This window comes from Carassius carassius, chromosome 2 (assembly GCF_963082965.1).
Source record: "Carassius carassius chromosome 2, fCarCar2.1, whole genome shotgun sequence".
NCBI lineage: Eukaryota > Metazoa > Chordata > Actinopteri > Cypriniformes > Cyprinidae > Carassius > Carassius carassius.
Genome location: NC_081756.1, coordinates 6887083 through 6912415, shown reverse-complemented (window position 1 = coordinate 6912415; position 25333 = coordinate 6887083). Strand labels below are relative to the sequence as shown.

General features: G+C 36.7%; 1 protein-coding gene across 1 annotated transcript in view; it reads right to left on the bottom strand.

Annotated features, from left to right (window-relative positions):
* LOC132101236 (chondroitin sulfate synthase 1-like) overlaps nucleotides 1-25333 on the bottom strand; it is a 71834-nt gene that overhangs the window by 24611 nt on the left and 21890 nt on the right. The window lies entirely within an intron of this gene.

Sequence of the window (25333 nt, the reverse complement as noted above, 5' to 3'; positions counted from 1 at the left end):
TTCTTTTTGCGGTATGTTTTTTCTGTGCCACAAAAATAACGACTGTTTTCAAACAGGTTTCAAACAGATAGCCCCGCCCCCAAACTTGCATCAGGTTGATTAAATGCTACAAAAAAAGTATTTTAATATAAAACCATTAGACTTTGAACTTATGATTAAACACTTACGCTGTTGCTACATATGACAACCACTGCATATTACTGGCTAGCTGTATAATGAAATGGAAACAGAGGCTTGATTGAAACCATGAACATGTGCTGAGCTGATTCCTCTCACCAGGGCCACATGTCAGGAGATGAAGAGAAAGGTCTGTTTCACAGATCCTGCATCTGCAGCCTGTAACGCTGACAGTGTTTCTGCTTCATAAACTTCACACAGAAAACTAACTCGTTTCTACTACCAAACTGAGTATTTTCTATTAATAACAACCATAAATCCCACCACAGTCTTTGGATGGGAGCTACTGAGACCCAGTAAAAAAAACTTTATCAATGTGAAGTTTAGTGTGCATACTCCAGTCCTCAAAATACTCTGTTTTCAGACCATGTTGATTGTTGAAACTTTTAAGAAAAAATTAATTATTGTACTAAAGATTTCAAAGTTACAAAATTAACCCAAGATATTACATGTGACAAAACCAGTCGAAATTGAGATTTATACATCATCTGGAAGCTGAATAAATTAGCTAGGGTTTATTAGGATTGGACAGTAATTTGGTCAAGATAAAACTATTTGAATATCTGGAATCTGAGGGTGCATAAAAATCTAAATACTTGAAGTTGTCCAAATGAATTCTTAAAGCATATTACGAATCAAAATTAAGTTTTGGTATATTTACAGTAGGAAATAAATGCATTTCAACATTCTTGCGACATGCAGCAGAACTAACGTTTATTGTGAATGCTGCAACATGTTAAAATGGGCAAAATCAATACTTTCAAACGCAAGATGAATGATCCAGACCTGAATATTTCTTCTGATACAAAATGACATTCATTCAAAAGCATTAGCTGTGTGTAGCTGTGTGAAAAAAAAAAACTTTTTTGAAGTTGTAAATGAATACAAATGTAAAATTTGTACTGCAGTATGTCTTACAAGAAAAATATTTCTTGTCTTTTTACTTCAAAAAGTCACAATTAATGTGGCAGGAGCGGGACCGCAGGCCGGAGGTCAGACACGCACAGGAAGATGGGATGTCAAAGGTTTTGCTTTACAAACAGGACTGTTTTGGCCAGAAACATCATAATGACAAGCTGCTGTAATCCGACAAAAACAGCTGCAGAGCAACTCAACAGATGTGCAGGGGTCGCTGACGTTGATCTCCATCTGCAGCATAATGACGAGTCTGTTCACAACTCAACAACAATCACAAAAGGGTTCAGGATTATGGAAACTGATACAAGTAGCACAGAAAATCTAAATCATGATTCACTATTTTGGCATCCAAGTCCAATTGCGTGAACAATGTGATGAGAGAGAAAGACGAGGTGTCGTACAGTAATACAATATAGTCCAACTTGCAAATGAATGATTCCGCAGAGCCAGCTCTAATGAATCAAACTCAGCAGTTTGACTAAGTCAAAAACTCTTTCTGACTCAGTCAGAGCAGTTCCATTTCAAATAAATGCAGTTCTTGTAAATGTTCATCAAAGAATCCAGGTTTCCACAAAAATATGAAGCAGAAAAGAAAAGTGTCAAAAAAAAAAAAGTGTCATTTAAAATTATATTTAAAAAAAGCCATAAAAATGCATGTGTGAAAATAAAACAATGCATGATATTGTTCTTCAGGAACCAAGGAGGAGTTTCTGGGAAAGGCTGCAGATGGTGGCAGCTGTTTAAAATGCTGATGATAATGGTGGAAGATGAGGACATGGAGGTCTGACTGCCAGAGATGGATTTACATGACTGTCCCTCTCACACAAACACATTCTGTCACCATTTCCTCGCCGCACAAAAAATAAATAATTTAAAAAAAATACAATATGCAAACCTACTTTGCATGAACAACAACATCAGAACCTGACAAACCAGCAAGGCTGCCTGCACTGCTATTCAGAAGTTATTTTAGGTTTGTATGTTTTAGTTAAGCTGTAAGTGACAACAGAAAGACTGGAACACAATAACAATCATTTTCATTTACTCGTTCCCTTCCCTCACACAGCACAACATGCCATCCCATTCTACTACACTTTTATATAAAAAGAAAAAGTTTAAATATATTTTAATTAAATATTTACAATAATTTTATTTTATTATTTATATTTGATAGAAAATGTAGGCTTTATTTTATAATTATTTAATTTATTAAAAAAATATATAAACTTTTATAAATATAAACGATTATATACTATAAATAAGAACAAATAATAAATATAATCTATTATATAAATTAAATAAATTAAATTTAAGCATTTAGCAGACGCTTTTATCCAAAGCGACTTACAGTGCATTCAAGCTATCAATTTTTACATATCATGTGTTCCCGGGGAATTGAACCCCCAACCTTGCCCCCAACACACACACACACACACACACACACACACACACACACACACACACACACACACATATATACATATATATATATATATATATACACACACATACACATATACATATACATATATATATATATATATATATATATATATATATATATATATATTATACACACACACATTTATACACACACACACACATATATATTTATATAAATATATATACACATACACACATATATATATATATGTGTGTATGTATATATTTTTTTTCTGTCCCATCTTCAATATCAACTTGCAGAAAAGCTGGGGTTCTTTCAAAAACACAAGCAAAGCCAAGTTTACTTCACATAAAAATAAAAAGGGAGAATAAATGAGGCTGCACGACTGACTACACTCCACTGGATCCTTCTGGTTCAAAAGCAAAGCCTAATTAACTTTGTTTATCAGCATTCATGTGAGCCTCGACGTACGCAGCACAATGAGACCCTAGCTGTGCCTGACGCAGGACTGGCAAAGGCCCTGGCATGGCATGAGATAAGCTTCTTTCCTCTCCACGTGCCCTCTTCTGACCTCCTGGAGAGGTTAATTGCAAATTTAATTCGTTGTAACAGAGGCTTGTAAATTTTAAGGGGCCACGCAGCGGCAGGCAGCCACATAGTTGGCCAGAGGTACGCTGGGAGATTCGGGCACAGCTGTGTGTTATCACACACCGCCGGATGCACGACGACTTATATTTTAAACAGCTCCCCACCTCAAAACCATTCCCAACCAGTGAACTCTCAGTCCCAGACCACGAGAAAGGAAAACGATCGTCAGCGACTGGAAGTCAGGCATGCTGAAGAAACATGCTGGACTGAGCACACAGCTTCCTACAGCGGAGGAAATAATAGAGATGTGCAGTCATATCTCCATTATCTAGTACAGAGAGAAATAAGGAGCTGAAATGCATTTTTTTCATAATCTACTATCTGTCATAATTTACCATTACTTTAATATTATATTAAGTTAATATTATAACAATTCAACATGGTAGCGTTTTCATCACGTTTCCTGGAGTAGGTTAATGGCCACAATAAAATGCAGATAAACAAATATTGAATCTTTTTTTTTTGCACGTGTTTGATACCGAAGATACTTAGATAAAAAAAAACTCTGAAACACATACCCGATAAAAGCTCTGCAAACACTTACAAATGCTGGGTTCTCTAGCATATATTTGACACGAATTAATGATAATGAATCTTGACTTATGCACTGTGATCTAAACAGCAGTATTATGAAATAACACTGCACTTTCAAAGAACTGTTTTCAATTTAAATACATTGTAAAATGTAATTTATTTCTGTGATTTGAATGTTCAGCATCATTACTGCAGTCTTCAGTGTTACATGATCTTCAGAAATCATTCTGATATGCTGATTTGCTGCTCAAGAAAGCTTTCTAATTATTATCAATGTTAAAAACAGTTGCCATAATGCATTTGGATTCTTTTATGAATAGAAAATAACTTTTGTAACATTAAAAATGTCTTTAAGCAAAATTAATGGTTTTATTCATCAAGGATGCCATAAATTGATTAAAAGTGACTAAAGACATCTCTCTGTAGACGTTACAGAAAGCACAGACTCTGCAACAGATAAATTGGCTCAGAAACTATTAAATCGCAATAAACTATCAGTCCACACACACACAAAAACTAAGCACCAGTATGTCTAATAATGTGGAAATTGCTCCCAGCAGGCGATGTGAAGTCCACCAGTAATTGACTTGTAGGCGGCGGATCCTTTACACACACGGTGCTTTGATGGCTGCAGCGGCAATGCTTTAAAGACAATGAATTAAGAGATGCAACTTCTCCGAGAGGATTTCAGCATGCTGTGCTTTGGTGTGTTGTGCCAGCTTGCTAAAACAAGCTTGAAATGTTTCTTTAAACTACAAAAATCTAGATACAAACCAATTTAAAGGTGCAGAATGTAATATTTACAGCTAGCAGAAGAAATGGAGAAAAAAAACACTATAAGTTGATTTATCAGTGTTTTAATACTCTCTGGTCGTAGATCTTTTTAGATGGATGGCAAAGTTTTTCAAGTCAGGAAGAATCTCTGACCGAGTTTGTTTGCTGGCTTCCATGGCTGCAATGTACTGTGTTTTCCATCAACTGGCAACCTGGAGTGATGAAATCCTATTGGGTAGAACTGCAGTGGGCGGAGTCACACAGATCAAAACAAAACACAGACATTCCGACAATGAACATAACATTTCACACCATGGATGATAACTATAAAGATAATGATAAAGATATAGTTCTAAAAATCGTTCTTAATATTAAAGAATAGCAGAGTCCACACCACAACTACAATGATAAAGACAAAAGAGAAACAATATCGTTGGAATCACTTTCAAAATGTTTCTCCAGCTGATTAACAATAATAAAAAAAAATTGACAGCCAATCAGAATCCATCCTGCTGTAACAGGCTTATTTAAAGCAGCAGATGAGCGTGCGCTTAGAATAAACAGATGATATTGTTCGCTGGTGTGGACGCTAATATAGTTATCTTAATAGTTATCGCTCTTGGTGTGAACGGGGCTTAACTGGCTGTAACATCGTTTTGTGGCATAACGAGTTTTTGAACTTAACCATCTGTGAACGTGGTATTTTTATGCTTTAAATTACATACAGCACCTTTAACCAACGCACATCTAGTCCATCAGTATCAACTGCCTTTGTATAACTTTTAAAACAACTTATTTGAAGAGTAGATCAAGAAACTATAGCATTACGAAGCTGGATGAGTGATAAGTAACTGGACTCGAACCAGAGCAGTTATTAGCTCTTTAAACCCTTTCAAACATGCTCATTAGTCCAGAGAGAGATACAGTAGCAGAATCTGCTTGGCTCACTTATTTTAGGAAAACTGTTTGCCAATAAGGTGGCGCGATCCAAAAAGCAGCACTGCCTCTTGGCACGTGCCGTGAATTAGCCGAGGGCCACGTCGAGCCTCTCTCAATCTGTCTGGGCCGGCGCTCTCGAACAGAGCAGAAACCCATTTGGATGCGGCCCAGGAGAGGTGTATAGGCATCACACATCCATCTTGCTGCCAGGAAGCAGACGCCGCAGTCTCTCCGCACGCAGAAATCAAATAACGCGCTTGAGACGTGCACAGAAACAGAGAAAGGCACTGAGCTCCCCTCTGCCAGCTCATGCTAACGTTATTTGACATCACGTCTGTTGAAACGAGCTCGAACTTCAAATGATGAAACGGTCTGCTGAGATGTCAGATAAAACCCACATTTGTCTTCAGAAGACTCCGGGGACTCATTTTGGCTTTTGACACATTAAACAGGGACTGTGAGGATCCGAAAAAAACAAAACAGACAGTAGAAACATCACTAGCTGGATTCAAACAACAGCTGAACATATTCATGCACAAGATCTAACCAGAAGGTCATGGGTCAGACTCTAAAACTGATCTGAAACACGAAGAATAATTTTTCAAATCAACATGGAATCAATATGAACCCTACCTTCTTTATTTCTATACGATATATGCTAACAATTTACAAAACATTTAAAAAAAGAGAGATAGAGACTCTCATTCAGTTACCAGTCATATTGGTCTACTTTTACAGTTTGGCCCAGTCATTTCAACAATGAATCAGAAACAAAAAAGGAAACCAAAGTCTCCACGGTCCAAGAGAGATGAAAATATCATTGGCTATCTGACACTATTAGAGAACAAGAAAAACATACAAAACACGGAGCCTTGCTCTTCCAGCACCTTCTGAACTCAGTGACTTCTGCAGACTGAAAACGCTTGTGTTGTCATTTCTATTGAACACTTCCTTAGCCATATTCCTAAGAAAACTTAAAAGACATAAAAAGGTGAAAAATGATAAAGCAACTGTAATGTCTCTTAATAAAACTGAAAAATATAGCACCGTTTCCTCAAACCAGAGAAGAAAAATTACTCAAAATTCACTCTGTGTTCATTCAGTTGTGGTACAAGAAACTCATTTGATTTCCATCTTTAAAAATGCTGAGTTTTATATCTTATTCAACATATTAGAGACATGTACAATAGAGATACTTATGAAAAATGTGCATAGCAGAAAAGAACAGCAAAAAAATTTGATTAAACTCCCAAAAAGAAAGCAGCCCGGCCTGAAGAGATAAATATTTGAGTCATCATCAGTTCAACTCAAAGCTGGCAGAAAACACAGAACAGATCAGAAAGTTCCTAAAAACATAAAATACCACAGTAAACCCATTATGTTGGTGAACTTCAAGAATATAGGGGACATGAAAAACGTGCTGCTTTTGATACGAGCAGATGCATATTATGACGAATTTGTGTTTTTTCCCTCTCCTTCTTATTTAAAATGCTCTGATAAAGAATTCAGAAAAAGCCTCATTGGAAACGTTCCCTCATTTAGGAGAGGCCTGTTATGAGTCATTGCTCTCTGGTAGGAAACAGGGAAAGTCAAAGGATGCAATCAGGAACGAGACTTAAAAACAGGCTTCCCCAAGAGTCAAGACTCAAAACAGTCCAAATATAAGAGTTCAAAAAACAAAAGCACCCAGAATTAGAAACAACTAAATGCAGTCAAACACAGCCCAAAACAGCCCTGTATTGTTTTACATTAAATTATAGGTTGTGTTTTAAGAACGGTCCATCTGGATCATTCCACACACTTCTCTTAATATATTACGTACAGTTTTTCAGCATCATATCATAATCAACCAGTGCTGACATTAAATATGATATGATGACTATTTCACGTGCATGGTGGATTTCTTCTGTATTCAATTTTCTGATTAAGTTTATTGTAAATGTTAAAGGTTTTTTATCTGAAAATGGATAAATTTAGACAAAAGCTTTGTATGAAACAACTACATATGATAAAAGTATGATAAAAAAAACTTAAAATTCATAAAAAATGTATAATTATAAATACTTCTTCCATCAGATAATCTAGTCTAAATGCAAGTTGATTTTTTTTTTCCAATCCTTCAAACTTTCAATTCGGCATATCAAAGTAACATCACAGGTTATTAATAAAGTAATTACTAACCCTAAAAAGCCTTCTGTATCATATTTGACACAAATTTCTAAGGGTCAAATGATCAACATGATGAAAAAACATGGCTGAGAAACCGGTTTACTCACTGACTAAGCGTTTTTTTTTTTTGGACAAACTGTCCCTTTAAGGAAAACCTGAATAGTCTTTGCCATCTTTACCACGCAGATGAGAAAAGGCTGGAAAAAGTGAGCGGGGCACTGCTGAGGACAGACCAGGCTTTCCCTCTTGCGCTCATCCAGCACTCGACAGGTGCCATGCTGGCACACCAGACTTCATGACACACCGCTTCCAGACTCTCTAATTATTTAAAAACACAGCCACTTTGATGATGTTAACATTTCAGTGTCTGAAGTGGCTAGACAGATTTATTTACCTCGCTGAATGAGCGTGAGCATTTTACAGTCTGGATCAAAATTGGCTTTATTCAAGGATGTTTCCTGTGGTAACCGGCAACATGGGACTTGTAGAAAAGGCTCGGCAGACAAAGACGGCTTTTCACTCCGGTGTAAGGTTTTAAAGCAAAGTGTCTTTTGTGGAGAGTGACAGTGAGGAAGTGTGATGAATCGTCCCAGTGTCATTGAAGAGAACCAGAGACAGGCAACATAATGAACATCACTAGTCCGTCAATAAGCAGCACTCCGTCACACGCTTTCACATGTCCTTCAGTTGGTTAGCAATAAAACACACAGACGAGAGTCTGAAGCACTCAGTCACTCAGGCTTCTGAACGTCAGACACTCAATCTGCCTGAACTCACACAATGTTTAGTGACCCAGCATCTCTTTCATAATGCAAATTAATTTCTGAGTAAATAACATACTCTGCAATATGTTCGTCTGTGGTGCCTATTGAAATAGGATGGTGAATACTGCAAAATGTGGTGAATATTGATCGACAAATGAATAAATAACACACTCTGCAATGTTTCAGTTGGTGCCAATATGATTGACAATACATTACAAAATATAGCGAGTAGTGATAAATAAATTAATTTCATTCATAACACTGCTATGTTTTACTCTGTGGTCTATTGCAAGACTATGGTGAATATTGCTAAACAAATTTAATAAAATGTTGCAACATGATGGTGAAAACTGCTAAGTAAATAAATAAATAAAAATACTCTGCATCATTTTAGTTCATAGTGTCTATTGCAATAGAATGGCAAATATTTCTAAATAAATACGTGAATAAAATACTTTTTTAGATTTCAACTTGTAATGTCTACAGTAGAGCCCGACCGATATGGATTTTTGGGGGCCGATGCCGATATTAACTCGAAAAGAGCCGATTTATAAGCCGATATTTTGATTTTAAAAATAATCTGGATATTAGACACATTTCCTATAAACTGCACTTACACAACATTCAATAGCAAAATATCTGCCTGTTCTATGTATGTGGGCTGTATAAACCATTTTCCAGAATGGACTATGTTAAAAAAAAAAGCCTTAGATTACAGTCTCAATGACTAAACAATTGCACATCAAAAGTATATATTTTTTAATGATCAAAAAGTCTGGTTTTAAACATTTAACACTTTTACTTTCTTCCAGTTGAATCTGGTTTTAACAGTCTGTGTGTGTACTGTAAATAAATTATAATACTAAAGTTAAAGTATTTGCAGAAGTAGTCCCACACTTTGCTGCTACAGCATTCACCTTTTTTTAGCCATCTGTAGGCAGAAAGAGAGACGGAGAAAGAATAAGCATGTGTATTAATAATATCACCATGTATCATTACTCATGTCATCATTAGAATTATAATAATAATAAACTGGGATCTCCTACATAGGCAAAAATGAGAAATATATTTTTTTTATTTGTCAAGCAATAGGTATTACCTACTTATATTTAACAATATTATTTCAACATTTTCCTGTTATGTCTGTAAAGCTGCTTTGAAACAATAAGTAAAAAAAAAAAAAAAAGCGCTTGTTCAGCTCACATTTATTTACATGTCCCCTCTGGTTTAATCATTTCTGACGCACCGACTGTAGTTACTGTAACTAGACTATATTTGCTCTCACAGACACATTCACAACAGACCCGTATATCTTCTCCTCTTCTCTTTGTGCAGTCTGAATCAAAACATCGTCTTGCCTACTATTACCGGAAGATTACGGAATCAATTCGAAGTTGAATGGTTAACGTTAGTGTCATGAACACACCGCTGTCAATTTTGAGAAGAACCACCTTCAAACAAGTTAATAGCAAGCATTTAAGGGGCCTGCTAAAAAGGAAGCTATTAGCGTTAGAGTAACGTAACCAGCCTGAATTCACCAAATTGTTCTCTGGACCTGAGGGTAGCCTCTTCTTCCTTGCTTCTCTCTTAATTCACATCAGCAGGACTAGCGCTATCGCTCGCTTCTTACAACGGGACAGATACATGTTTGCTGCTGACCGAAAGGAGGAGGAACAGACTATGAAAGAGCTCCCGCTAAACGTTTTTAAAACTCCGCCTAAGCCATAGCGCAGCGCAAATCGCGTTGTATCTGAAGGGCAACGCTGAACCCAGCGGCAAGCGCCGTGCATACCGCGTCCTGTGTGAAAGGCCCAATTACGTGGTCATTATGTGGGAAACACACCGCAATAGAATAAGAATAAGTTAAACGCTAACGTTATAGTTTGACCTCCTATTAACGTTCGCGCTCTTCCACTGATAAACATGGTATTAGCTTTGTGGCTAATCTAATATAGCAATGCATTAGCGGCTGTAAGTGATGTTACAGAATATTTAGAAGTGATAATGATAGGACCGTTAGCTAGAACTACCACACAGTTTTTATATACAGGGTATGAACTAAATCTACAATCATTTCACATGACGAACGACAGACTCACCGTCAAAACAGTAAGTTACATCTCCGTGGCTTGGCTAATCGCTTTCTTCTATAGTGGATTTCTGGCGCTGTTGTTAACTCTGGAGCTGCAGAGCTCCCTCTGGTGGGCACACTATGCAACACTCATAACATGAGTGAAGCATGAGACTCTGTTTCTCATGTTTCATCGGCCGTTATAAATGCCGATGCCGATTTAAATGCAATTAGCTTATATCGGCCGATAATATCGGCCGGCCGATATATCGTCGGGCTCTAGTCTACAGCAATAAGATTGTGAATATTGCTGAATAAAACAAATAAAATATTCTGCAATGTTTGTGGTGTTTGTAGCAATATGATGGTAAATTAATGAATTTATATTTATAAGTAAATAAAATATAAATACATAGACACAAAACAGAAAAATAAAAATAGAAGCTAAAAAATATTTAAAAATGGTCATTTTAGTCTTGGTGTTACCCTACAACATTTTTATTCCATATCCTTCAATTTGAGCGAAAGCAGTAATTATTACTTCTGTTCACACTGCAGGTTTGTTTAAATCACACATCTATCTGGAAGATGCATCTTTAGCTGCAGATCAAACACAGTGATGTGTTCAGCCAATACTGCAACGCACCATCACTGCTGGAGTTGAACACTGCCCTTTAAAATGGTCCATTTATGACATATGCTTTCAAAATTAAAAGTCCTCAAACTGCACATCAAAAATGTTTGTTTTATATAATTAACATAAGCGTGCAGTCGCTTCATGCAGATAAATGATGGCTCCATTATGAGACCCATTAGCACCAATCACAATTAAGAAGGTCAGTGGTGAGTGAGAGAGTGACACCATGCTGTGCCGTCATGCCGCCAGTAACTCCATGCCAAACACACACACACACACACCCAAACAAAGTTATCCCATGTCAGCTCTGATAAGACTGAAGCTAATCTAAAACGGGAACTAAAGGATAAACAGGGACTCCGGGAAGCCGCTTCACAGCAGGGATGGCTGCCGTCCGCACAGCTAACAAAAACAGCACTAAGCTGAGGAAGCAATAACGCTGAGTCATTCTGGTGAAATATAATCATAACATTTAGAAGAAGAGTCAATAAAACCACCCACAAACAATGAGACGGTTGTGAAAGTGATTATTCTGTTCACATTTTCATGAAAATTCCTTCAAAGAATAACGACAGCATCTGTTTAAGGTGTTTTTTTTATTATTATTGAATATCAAATATTTGTAAATTAAATATATATATATATATTTTTTTTTATTTTTTTAAGATTTGTGAGACAATAATAAATTGAATGATAGATATTATTATATATTATATTGTGCACGCAGACCTGTTGAGGAAAGTCAGGCTGGCATTGTCCTCCGACAAGTGAGAAGTGTGAGGTTACAGATGGAAGAGTGGGGTCAAAAGTTAAGAAAACAAAGTGAACCCTGGGAAGGTACACAAAGAGCAGCAGGGCCTTTTATTTCAGCAGTCCCTGTAAGCCACCCACAATGACAGCAGACCTACCACATCCTAACATCCTAAACACAGATACAGCTTCAGAATCAGCCGCGGTCAGTATCATGGTCTGATCCTGGGGTCGGTCTTGTGTCACACCACAAATATAGTTAAGATGCAATGTTACTGAGGACAGGACAAAAAAAATATATCATGACATACTGTGAACAATTTATATCATAAATATATTATACATTTAATATAAAATAAAATAATACAAAAGGAAAATCATCTAAATAAATGTTTTTTTCTAAATTAAATTATATTTCAGTTATTTTAATATATTATACTATATTTAGATGCCAGTAAAATTGGCTAAGATTAATAAATAGGACATGACAAAAATTTACTAAAAGTAAAGCACTTATGTGCCAAAAAATAAAAACTATGACCAAAACAAAAGCTGCAGAAAAAAACAACAACAGCGTGCACAGTCTAAATGTGATAAATCTGTGCTTCCCTCTGTGCATTGACCTGAATCTTAATGAACAGACAAGGTTGTGTTCACTTTTACATGCTTGAGTGCATGTTTGAAAACAGTCTCGATCATTCACACTCGTGGATGCTGGACAGACAGCTGAACCCACACGTCGATAAAAAGGTAGAGACTTTTGGAGCGCAGTGCACTACTCTGCTTTCAGCCTAATGAGATTGTTTAGGCTGGTTCATGCACGGTGGGTTCGCAATCTGTTTTGCAGAGACACCTGGTCAACAGGCCCTCATGCTGTAAGACTCTTAGAGCTTAATCCCGTTTAATAGGATAGAGGCTTTAGCCACTCCTCTGTGATCGCTTGTGGTGGCTTGGATGGTGGTCATGAATAAACATTGTTGAGAATGGGTGAGAATGCATGGCAATGACAGCTGATGGCGGTCTAGGGGTCACAAGGTCATTCATTCTACTAGAATGGGGTCATGAGGTGAAATGACCAGTGCCATAAGTTTTGAGTTCAGCCCATCACAGAGGTCATTCACTGGTGGCACACTCATGTTCTCCAATCAGTAAAGCTGACATCATGTGGCTCTGGGGCTACAAAGATTAAGATGTGCAATTAAGCTATAGTATGTGCACGTCATTGAAGAATCATGAGCTGGAATTTGGGAACGGGAAGTTGAATTTAAATTAAAATGACAGGAAGAGGAACTTACAGAATTATATGTTATATTATACCTATATGCCATTTTCTGTATGATATTCTGTATCCCATAATCTTTTTATACCATAGGCCTATATCTATTCTATAGCCAGCATTTTGTGTGATATATTCTATATCCAATATTCTGTTCTATGTCCTGTATCCGTATTCTATTTCCTAGACCTACATCCTTTATCTATCTATATTATATATCTAGTATTCTATAAGCTATATCCTGTATCTAATATCAGTATTCAACATCCAGTATTCTATATGCTATATTCTTTTTCATGTATCTTTCGAACATCTACGCCTATTTTTATATTCCATTTCCAATTTTCCATATCTGATATCAGTATTCAACATCCAATATACTATATTCTATATCTTATGTCTATATTCGTTATCTAGATCCTATTTGGTGTTCTCTATATGATGCATGTTATAAACTATATCTTGAATCCAACATAGGGCTGGGTATTGTTCAAAATCTTTCGATCCGGTGCCAATTTCGATAGCTCAGTTTCGATACCGGTTCCTAACAATACTTTTTCCGATACCATATGTTTTAAAATCCATTTCAACATCAACACAAATACATTAAACACAAAACTTTTATTTTTCACCTTAATTACAACAAATTCTGGTAACACTTCACACTCAGGATAACATTATTAATACAACTGGTTGTGCTTTTTGGATAGGGGTGCGCAATTCAGGGGCGGACTGGGACCAAAAAGTTGCACTGGACTTTCTTACCCACTGCAGCTCACCACATCATAACGCAAACGCCCCTGTTTTGATGTAATTTATTAATTTAAAATTTAACTAAACAGTTTGGGGATTTTAACCAATAGGGCAACTGATCCTCCATTGAAAAAAAAAAAAATACATGCTCATAAAGACACAAACATTCTTCTAGAACTCACACTTTGCATTCAGTTAGCAGAACCATACGAATCATGCATGATACAGAAGTTTATAAACTCAAACGATAGCTTTATGTGCTTTACAGATGAACTTGAAGTCTTTATTCATTCGAGATGTTCAATAATAGATAATCTTTGGCTCGGTAATAGAAGTTCATGATCCAATTAGTAAACCGATGATTCTTTTGAGTCAATCTTTTAAAATAATAATTTATTTTGTTTAACGAAACCAGTGTGAAAACCAGTGTTTCACAAACTGGATAGATCTGAGGTGCAGGGCTCGCAAAATCGTTAGCCCCACGTCCTGGGGATATTGTGTTTTCCAGTCCGATGGGCTATCGTGAATAGTGATGTAAAAATCCTAACTTGATTTGCGTTGTTCACTGGCTTGAAGGGGTGAAACGGATCGTAGCTGATCGTTTGCACTTGTTTCTAAATATTACTGATTCAAGCGTTTTAAACCATTCGCATGCGTTCGGGGGTTGCGCTCACTCATTCAAAGCACGCGCTACGAGCAGCATTTCAGACAGTGCGCGTACAGAGAATTAATTCATCTTTCGCATATTGTAACTTCTGAATGAACACATACACACACAATTATATCAAAATAATTGTCTCTGCAAGTATTCTCGTAAACACAGTCGGTTATGTTTTAAGTGAACGTATACAGTGGCCTGCTGCTTAGAGAAATTCGCTGATAAATATGTCTCTCTCTCCGTTTTTTAGACGACGTGAAAGGGGGCGTATTTCAAGATATGCAATGGAGTAGACCAAACTAAACAGGGAGGGAGGGCAAAACACTCATCCAAACAAATGCTTCATTAAATTGGTGGTATTGCCAGCTTTGGTTGCAATACTCTTATCGCATATGTTGCACTTTGCTGACTCGGCATCCACTTTTATAAAGTGTAGCCACACTTTAGACCTCTTTTGCATTGTAAAACGGAAACGTTTTGAGAAAAAACAACTACACTTGTGTAGTGTGACTGCGAGTATCTTCAGAAATCCTCCCAGTCACGTCATGTGGTGGTGGGCAGCCAATCAATGCGAATTTAGGTCCTTACATGCACGTATGCTACAAGCTCACACAGACACAGCCGTCTGGCAAAAAAAAAAAAAAAAAAAAAAAAAAAAAAAAAAAAACCTGGCCGCTTGGCTTTTGGAACCGAGAGTTGGCACTGAAAGATAAATAATTTTTCGATACTCATAGTATCAAAGTTTTTCGTTCAATACCATAAAGGCATCGAAGTTCGGTACCCAGCCCTAATCCAACATCTACATTCCATATCCATGTCCAGTAATCTATATTCTATATGTAATATCATAGATTATAGAATTCCCATGACCTGTCACTCGTAAGGTTTTGAATGCGGAAAAATGCAACGCTCAATATGGCCGCTCTATCAAACAAAGCCCCGCCTTCTGAGTAAAAGAGCCAAACACTAATCGGTAAGTCAGCTGCCATTAGAAGCATCCTGGTTGCTATAGAAACAGTCAGCGTTCTCAGACGTGTGCTCAGGACTGTGCATGCACACTGTGCATGTGCACTAGCCTGAAAAACATGTTGTTTTTACACTATTTGAACAAAAGAAACAACATTTATGAGACGGCTGTTGTCAGATTTCACTGGTGATTTCAAATATGAAATATTTGATCTTAAGCTTGGTGAACAGTTTTGGAGAATTTGATGTTCCACCATTCAAAGGAGACACTTGCATGCCTGAGAGGCATTTCAAAGATGGCCGCCGAGTGACATGACTTGCCCCAAGGGGACTAATATCCTACATTTTATATTTTAGATCTAATATCTAGATTCAATATCTATGTCCTATAACTATATATTCTATGTCTTATATCAATACCCTATATTTTCTCTCTATTATCCAATATTTATAAATCTTCCAAGTATTGTTAAACTTAATTTGAAAGCTAACGAGCCAACGTTCAGTTCATCCAGACAAACTTGCTTTTCTAGTTCAAATATTGGATTTCAGGCCATTTTTATTGTACTTCCTGATTCAAATTCCAGTTGCAATACTGCATCTAGCTTGATACCACAGTTGAAGTTGAATATTCATTTGATATGCATTCTCAGTTCAGTGCTGAATGACACACAACCTCTGTGCATGTAGAAGTGACAGTCCATTCATCTTCAATGGAAGAATAAAACAGTAATAAAATGTCCTCAGGGGATGCTTTTCCATTCCATATTATCAACAAAGACCGGCATTCGGGTGAAGCACATTTTGCAGTAAAAAACTGGAGTGCCTATCTGTCCCTGTGCCAAAACATTCCTCTTCCTCTGCTGCCGCAGGACATGGGATATTCGTCAGAAAGGTGGAACAATGTCACCACCGGCTTGTGTTTGTCCTGAGGCAGGGGCAATTATGCTGCTGAGATTCACACGGCAGTGACAGGCCGAGATGAAACAATGGCAGACGGACTCATCTGTATGAGGCCGTGCAATTAAGCAGCCAGTCCGTCTGACATCAAGGGAGGGTCCCGCAGTTGAGCTCCATCTGAATGCGGTCTGACCAGCTGGCTCAACCTCGTCTTGCTGGCCAAACCTGTAAACAGACTGCTGTGGGGGATGATGAGCTGATAAGAGCCGGAAAATTTCCCCTGAATGTTCAATGGGGAGAGAAACACGAGGGTGCAGCCTTATCCACATGAGACTCATTACAGGCCAGACATCCATCAAAATGGAATTACATGGAATTCTCCATTAGCATAATTACAATGCACTGAAATGAACCCGGTTTTAAATCTACGCTAAGATTTTGAAATGGTCAACCCATGCTAAAAACATCCTACAGCTCTTTGGAAGAAAAGAGAAAGTTGTAGTTTCTCACCCTCACATTGTTCTGAACCGATTTGCTTTTATAAGATATAAGATACATTTGTGCATGGAACATACTGAAATTAAACTTATTTATGAAAAATACTTTATTTTGCTGCATTGCTCCATTCAAATTGCTGTGACAAGATGCCATTTTTAATCTGATTCTGAAACTGATTATTAATTAAATTTTTGAGATGAAGATTTCTCTTGGTTCTTCATACAAAACTATTATATGACTTCAGGTGAATACATCACAACTAGAATGGACCACTTTTATGTTGGTCATGGTCTTTTTTGCGATTTTGTCACTATTGCTGTACGAAAATGGTTGTGTAAAAATTATTAAATTCTAATAACAGTATGTTGGTTGGATTGACATGGGGCTGAGTAGAGAGGATTTACATTCCTAGGTCAAATATTTATTTATGAGAAATGCAACATGAATTTGACTAATTTCACTAGTCCTCCAATTCCCATTCTTCAAGATTCCATTGAAACGCATCATTGGGGTAACAAATATTTCTCACATGCCAGTGAATGCGTACTTCAAGGGAGTCCCATCACAGTCACCACAGAGACACTACATCATTCCCACAGGCTGTCCTTCAACCGCTATGACACCAAAAGACAAGCCTCGTCTCTGGCCCCGAGTCCATCTCCCACAGTACAGCAGCCTACACTCTTAAAAATAAAGGATATTTTTTCTGCATGGGGAAACTGCATTTTCTGTGCATGGGAAACCTTTCCACAAGAGATTTAAAGGTGCTCTAAGCGATGGCGGGAGTCGTACCTTCTTGTTGACGTTCAAATTGTTGTCAAACAAAACGGAGGCTAGCTAGACCCTCCCTCCTCATACGTGCACTAACCCCCCAAACCCCACCCCCAAATCTTTCTTGTTGGTTATTGGCTGGAACAGTTTGTTATGTTTTGTGGTGCGGGTGAGCCCAGTTTGTTTTTCTTGTTGTTTGTGGAGCCTCTTGTGTCCAGAGAGACCCCGTTTTTTTACAGTGTGTTCAGGGGACAAGCAGCAAGCGGATAGTGAGGAGATGTTTGCTGGATGTGACAAAAAATGTTTTGGCCTAAAAAATGTGTGACATCACTTAGAGCACCTTTAACAGTTCTATAGATTTTTTAAATGGTCAAAGGTTTCAAAACATTTTTTTTTCACTGTGATGCTAAAGAAGAACCATTTGTGTTTCCGTAAACAGTTCTTAAAAGAAACATTTATTTGATGATTCTAAAAATCTAAAGAACCACTTTGAAGTACCTTTTGTGGAATGGGTTCCACGATTGTTCAGGAACCATCAACGCCAATAAAGAACCATTCATTTTTTAGAGTGTAGAAGAATCATCTTCACACCCAGAAAAAAAAGGTTCTGGAACTATATTCGTATGTGCAACATCTGCACAACTTCTGTTTGGATCTAGACACCTTCAGATGACTCTGTGGGGATCAGTAACCAGTCCAGTCTTTCAAGACGCTTCTACAAAACTCCTGAAGAAGCTGCTGTGGAGTAGAAACCCTAAACTTTAAAACTAACTAGCATCATTTGGATGTGTTAGTGACAGATTATAAAACCTGGTTAGATTTTACCAAAACTACCGTTAAACATCCTACCTTTACTTACTGAAATAAACCTTTTTGAAGGGAAGATTTTCCCAAGATTGCAGCATTCCAGAGAACACAAAGTCCTAAGATGAAGTATTCACCAACAATCACGCGGCTTCATGTTCTTCTTTTACATAAATTAATTATGCTCTCTCGTGTTGGTTGCAGACATTCCTGCCTTTATAGTCATCACAAAGCCTCTTGGGATCATGAGAGTGATGGTACAAATCCTGGCTGGCAGAAGAAACTGTTTATTATGAAAAGAAAATGCTGGAGTCTTCATTCAGTTTGATGGAAAATAAAAACGTTAATTTCAAGATTTTGAGAAGCCAGTCACAATCTCAATGTCGATGCTAATGAGATTATATGGAAGAATAACATAGCTGATGGTTTACTAAAACTCCTAATGCACAAAGTGTTCCTGTATGAGAGTCTGCTAACATTCAAAACACAAATCAAAGCGTTCTTGTTCGCCTAGAGCAAACATACTTGAGCAAACCAGTACGACTAACCAATCAAACAAATCTTTAGCACTGTAGCCATCTTTAAATATGAGAAAAAAATAAACAAAAAGATTAGAGAAGTATTCATTTCAATTCAAGTTTATTGCAAATCATTGCAAAGAAACTTTACAGAAAATTACTTTTCTACAATATTTAGTAGTAGCTTATAAGTGGTGACTGTCAGTTTGTGCACGTATGACAGGATTTTTAGAAAAATGTATACAAGACGTAGTCAGCCAGACAATGAACAAACATTATTAACAGCAATTATTATATGATGCAATCACACTTGTAGCAATATTTGTTAGTTCTGTATGTTGTTTCAGGGTTAGCATCATCTGAAGTAAAAATTTAACCCGTAGGTTTTTATTTTAGCATAATAACATAACAGTTTTTATTAACATTTTGAATTAGCTTAAATTGGAATTAGTTTAAAATGATCATTTATTTTTATTTCAGTTTCAGTTTTTTTTTCTTCTAGTTAATAATTTCAGTGCTTCACTACATTTTTTCAGTTGGTTGCCAAGGCAATATTTTAAGTTTTTCATCTACTATAATTATATATAAGTGAGTGAGTGAGTGAGTGAGTGAGTGTATACACACATACGTGTATATATAAGATTTAGTTTAGGTATACAATAACTAGTGGTCGACCAATATATTGGTCGATCATTTTTTTTTGTTTGGCAGATGTCTTCAAGGTGGGACTTTTATTTTGATTGAGCCAAGACCCTCTTGTTCGCCATCATCTATAACAGTTCTTTCTGTCTAATAATCAGATTGAACGGTTAAACAAAGGAATTAAAATGTATACAACGTATTATATTAATAGTAATAGAAAGGCAACCATTATAATACTTTCTCGTTTGCCGTCAATGTATATATATGGACACAAACTTCCCAGAATACTAAGTGCCCTGTTGGTTACAGTGTTTACTTCCTTTTTAATTATATTTTTATTAAACATTTGTTTGTGAAAAATACTTAGTCATCTAAAGTATTTTTTTTCACATTTATTTTTCTTATCCATTTTTCTAATATTTCACATTTCTTGAATATTTAAAAAAAAAAAAAAGCCTTGTGGGTTCTCAGTCCTTTGCTTTCTTTCTGCCCTTGCAAAGTGAAAAAAAATACACTATTTAAATGAACAATATCCCACTGGACCTCACCGAGAATCTTGTTTCTCCTCTCAAATCTACACGTATGTCTCTTTCCCAGTCTATAAAACTTTTTCCTCATGGTTTACTTTACTTCAAATCCTTATTAGGATCCCTTAACTGTGGGAATGTTCCTGGAGGAGCAAAAAGCAATAGACAAGATCTTGTTTTTTTTATCCGTCAAAATGACAAGATATCTTTCTCTAAATTGAATCTTCAATTGAATTGATGTGAATAAAATGAATGGGGAAATTTTTTTACAGATAAAAATATATCAAAGCAGGCGGTACGCAGAGCTTCCTCGGTTTTATTCTAATGAGCATCCGGAGTCTCTTTCCACAAGAATCGATCTCTTTCTTGCTTGTCCAACAGCAACACATACAAGTAAAGCAGTGGGAAGAGGGAAAGAAATGAGATTTACAAGAACAAAGGCTCTCAGGGTCGTTCTGGCAAAGCGCAAGCTCACTTTCCCCAACATCCTGAATCTCCACAGGCCCCCTGCATAGTCAGAGATGGAGCGCTGTGGTCTCACACCTACAAACAGAGCCCGGAGGCTGAAAGAAACCACGCAGGATGTCACCGCTCTCTAATTCAATCCCCTCCAAGCGTTAGTTTCAATCCAAGGACTGACGTTCCACAGATGAAGGGTAACACAGATGGCTCACACACACAGGACTGATGACACATCCCCTCATCGGCATGTTCGTCTGCCGCCACTAGGCACCAGATGTTGCGTTGGCGGCGTCCCACAGATGTACAACAGTGGCCCCTCTATCACTGCCTAACGCTCGAGCCGTCATCGGCAGATTTAAACACAACCATCCCTGCCTATTAGATCATGAAGCAGGTGGACGGGCCGCGTAATGCTCCCACAGGGAAGCGGTAGAGATGGAGTGCATTTGCATTTCAGAGCTCTCGCTATTGATGATCTCAGTAAGTGAGTCATTGGCAGTCAGTCGCCATCACAGACGGCAGCGGAAAGAACACTGGCATTCTGAAATAAATCATCCAATAAACCATCTAAACAGAGAACCATATTAACACATATACAATATATTCAGCAAACTATACAAAAAATAATGAATCAATGATAACCTAGCCTGGCTGTTAAAAGTTTAGGAAGTGTGACCGACATTTAGAAGTAGTGTTGTCACGGTACCAAAATTTCAGTATTCGGTACCGATACCAGTGAAAATCCACGGTTCTCGGTACCAATTTCGGTACCAAAGCAAAACAAAAATATGCTAATTAAAAAAAATTACTTTTTAGCACTAAAAATAAAACCAATGCCATTCTTTATACTTATTTACAATTGTGTTTAAAGTTTTTCTACAAGTTATATAATTATGATATTTGGGTTTCACCCAAATTTAATTTGTCTTTTAATTTATGAAATTTAAACACATTTTATTTTTGGTAAATAAAGGGGATTTGTTATTAAAATGAAAACATGGAATAAATATTGTGATTTATTTCTTTAAAAAATAAAGTTTTATAAATTTTTTCAACAGTAGTAGCAGTATCACATACATTTTACTAAATAATAGTAATATTTGTAGCACAATGCCTTTATGTAAAAATTAACTTTTAGGCCTAATGAATGCATATTTGTCATTTTAACTGAATTTAAGTCTTAAGTTATTTTTGGTCAGTGAGTGTTTCTGTAAAAAAAATAGTAATAGATCATATTAATTATTATTAAAAGATAATACTACTACAAATTCTACTATCATACTAATGTATATACAATGCACTATGAATTGATGAGCTGCTGGGCTCATGAATATTAATCACGTTGTCTGCGTTCAGTGAAACTGATTTGCTGAAATCAAAACAGGGAAAGTACTAGATTAGCGCCAGCCAATGAAATTGCCATTTGCGCATTAGCTCCGCCCACTACCGGAGAAACCGGTATGTCTTCTGCTTGTTCGAAAAGGAATATGAATAATTCTATATGAACTCCATTATTTTGACAGGAGAAGACAACAAAGAATAGTTTACATATAGCATGTCGATTCAGCGTGGTAAGACTCTCGCTCTCTCTCTCTTTGCATGTGTGAGAAACAGCTCTATCAGTAAAGCGACGATGAGTCGTGTGCCTTCACACAGAGTTTACAGAGCATCAAATACAGGTGCGCTGTGCGTCCATTGAGATGAACTGAAAAGTTCAGATCGCTTGATGGAGAGAGAACTCTGAAGCTCAGATGCTGAAATTAATGCAAGCGTCATGCGTTTCAGTCTATGTAGTAAACAAACCCGCACGTCTCTGCCATTCATTAATTCACACAGAGACACGCAGAACACGGATTCATATTTCAAGCAACATTTGCGGCTTAACATTTACAGATACTGGTCCATATGGAGATTTGATTTGATTAATTTATGCTAACTTTGACAAATTCCATGACTGTCCATATTAAAATGTAAGTTTCATTTTCATGACTGGATTTTGAGGTTCCGTCCTCGTTTTCTGCTTCGCGGAAATCATAGCGCTGAACCGGGACCTCGGTACTACCGGTACTTAAAGAAACCTGGTACCATCACATTTAAATTTTTTTAGTACCGACTTGGTACCGAAGTACCGGGTCTTTTGACAACACTATTTAGAAGGCATGAAAACAAAAAAACAAACTAAATGTATCATGCACTAATAAACTACTGGATAATTAGTCAATTAGTCGACCATCATTGAAAAAGTACTAAACACTTAACAAGGGATGGAGATGAATGTCACTCCAATTTGGTTGGAATCTTTGGTGCTTTCTGTGGATCCAGATTAAGGATGGACCAGCTAACTAGCCATTTATAATTCAGTAAACAGACAGGTCAACAATATCATACCACAGCAGTTCCGATCATCAGTAACTGAATCAGTGCAGTCAAAGCCACTACTATAGATGCTCAAGCAGATGGTGCACCAAAAGGAACTGGGCCAAAACTCAAACAGCCCTATTTAACACAGTCTACTCGTCAGACCCGAAACAAGCCCACAGGGCTCAGGGTTCATGATGCTGAAATCACCATCTTATAAAATGAGATTTTTACAGCATCGCACAAAGCTAATGAAATCACATGCAAATAAAAGCATTATATGGGGAAGTAGGGCATTTCTTGAAGACTGAAGGGCATTTTTCTCTCATATTTCCCTTTCCAATGTGTAATAAGCACAAAATTTGCCAGCTAGACACGGAAAAAAGGGTGGTGGACAGGAGAAATGAGGCCATGGCTGGGATGCGTCAGGAATATGTCCATAGAGGTGCCTGGAGGACAGACGCTTTTTCTGCACCAAAACATACTTTTACCAAAGAAAGAGACAACCATGCAATTCTGAAATGCTGGAGAAGAATCTGAGGCTTTGACAGTGAATCTATCAGTGATATGGGATGGTTTGTCCTTGATTAGATGCTGTTGAAATCATGCATGGCCGTCTGACAGTGCGGCACATCTGAGACATGTGGTTTTGCGAAAAATTCAACAGCAAACCCAAAGTAAACGCTGAACATATTTATCTCCATGCTAGAAAAATACAAGTAATACTTTAAGCTGTTTGCACAGTCAGCCAGCCAGCACTGGTAGAGACCGGGTTCCATGGCACAAGACACTTTAATCCCTAACAAATGGATGCTGGTCCAAATTAACTTCAACTGCAACGTGCAGTTTTTTTGCAGGCCACCCCCAGCTGCGAAACTCTCTCTGGAGTCACAATTGTTTGTTGTGCACGAGTGAAAAAAACAAATAAAAAAACAAGAAAAAGTCAGCTCTCGCCCTGGAATAGCAGGGACCCCGAAGGGAGGGCGAAGCAGCAAAGTGGGCGGCGATTAGCAGAGCTATAGTTCTGTGATTTTGCTGCAAGCCAAGAGGCACATTAGATTTAGTGGTAATCTGAGTTGGGCTCCTGTTTCCTGAGGCTTTGCTCTCTTGCACATCTAGGCTGTTATAAATGTAGGGAACCTATGATCTCCGAATCACGGAATCCAGTCATAAAAATGGAATTTATAAAAATGGAAAAGCGGAATTTTACAAATAAATAAATCAAACGTAGGCCTACTAGAGTAGGGTCTGCGAGTATTAAACTGAAAAAAGACTATTTAAATATGAAGTCTGCATGTTCTGCGTGTGTCTTTGTGTGAACGAGTGGTGCAGTTTCATCTACTATGTGCTCAAGATCATTTGATTCAATATTTTTAGCATATACAGTCTCACTATATAAAGACATGAACATATAAACTTCATCACTTCATGAGCATTTCACTATTTAATTTGAGAAAACTATCATCAAATACACACAGAATCTAAAAGGTCTTTAATAGAGCCTGCCAAAATAAGTTTGGTTTAATTTGAAGAAATCGATTTTTCCCTTGAAATTGTAATTGCGATTATTAAATTACGATTATCACAATTTCCATTGAATGGTGTTTATACCATTGTTCCATCTAGCAGTATGCCGTTTTTTATATTAAAATAAAAAAAGCTGAAAACTGAAAAACCTTAGGTGCATTTCTATAGTATTAAGCTTCAAATGTCAAATATACTTCGGATTGTTTTCTTCAATGAATTCTAAAAAAGTAAAAATATGAATGGTATTATGTTAAACTAAAATTCAAATAAATGGGAAAAACCCTAAAGATAACATGTACAAAGAAAAAATTAATCTTAAGCATACAGAATAACATAAGTGGACTTTGAACAATTGTCACTTTAAACGATTACGTAATTGTGGCGTCGATAATTGTAATCGCGATTAGAAATTAGATTAATTGTGCAGCCCTACATAATACTTTCATAAAATAGAATCTGCATTTCAAATTCATACCTTTATTATTATTAACAACAACAACAGCACTGAGATATACATTAAATTGTGCAAAAACATTATTATTATAAACTTTGAGATAAACACTTTACTGTACAAATGTCATACATTACTATTAATATACATTCACTTATACAATAGTTATATCTCAAAGTATAATAATAATAATAATAATAATAATACAATTTTATAAAACATTATTTTTTAAGAGAATATCATACAATAATCAGCCAATTTAAAATTTTAATACAAGATTAAAATGGCTTGGCTTCCAGTTAAAAATAAATAAATCAGAAAACATTTGTAAAAAAAAAAAAAATTTTTTTTAATTAAATAAAATAAAAAACAGATTTCACAGGGCCCTAAATCAGCTGCCATAGGAAACCGTGAGAGAACTAACACCTTACAGATC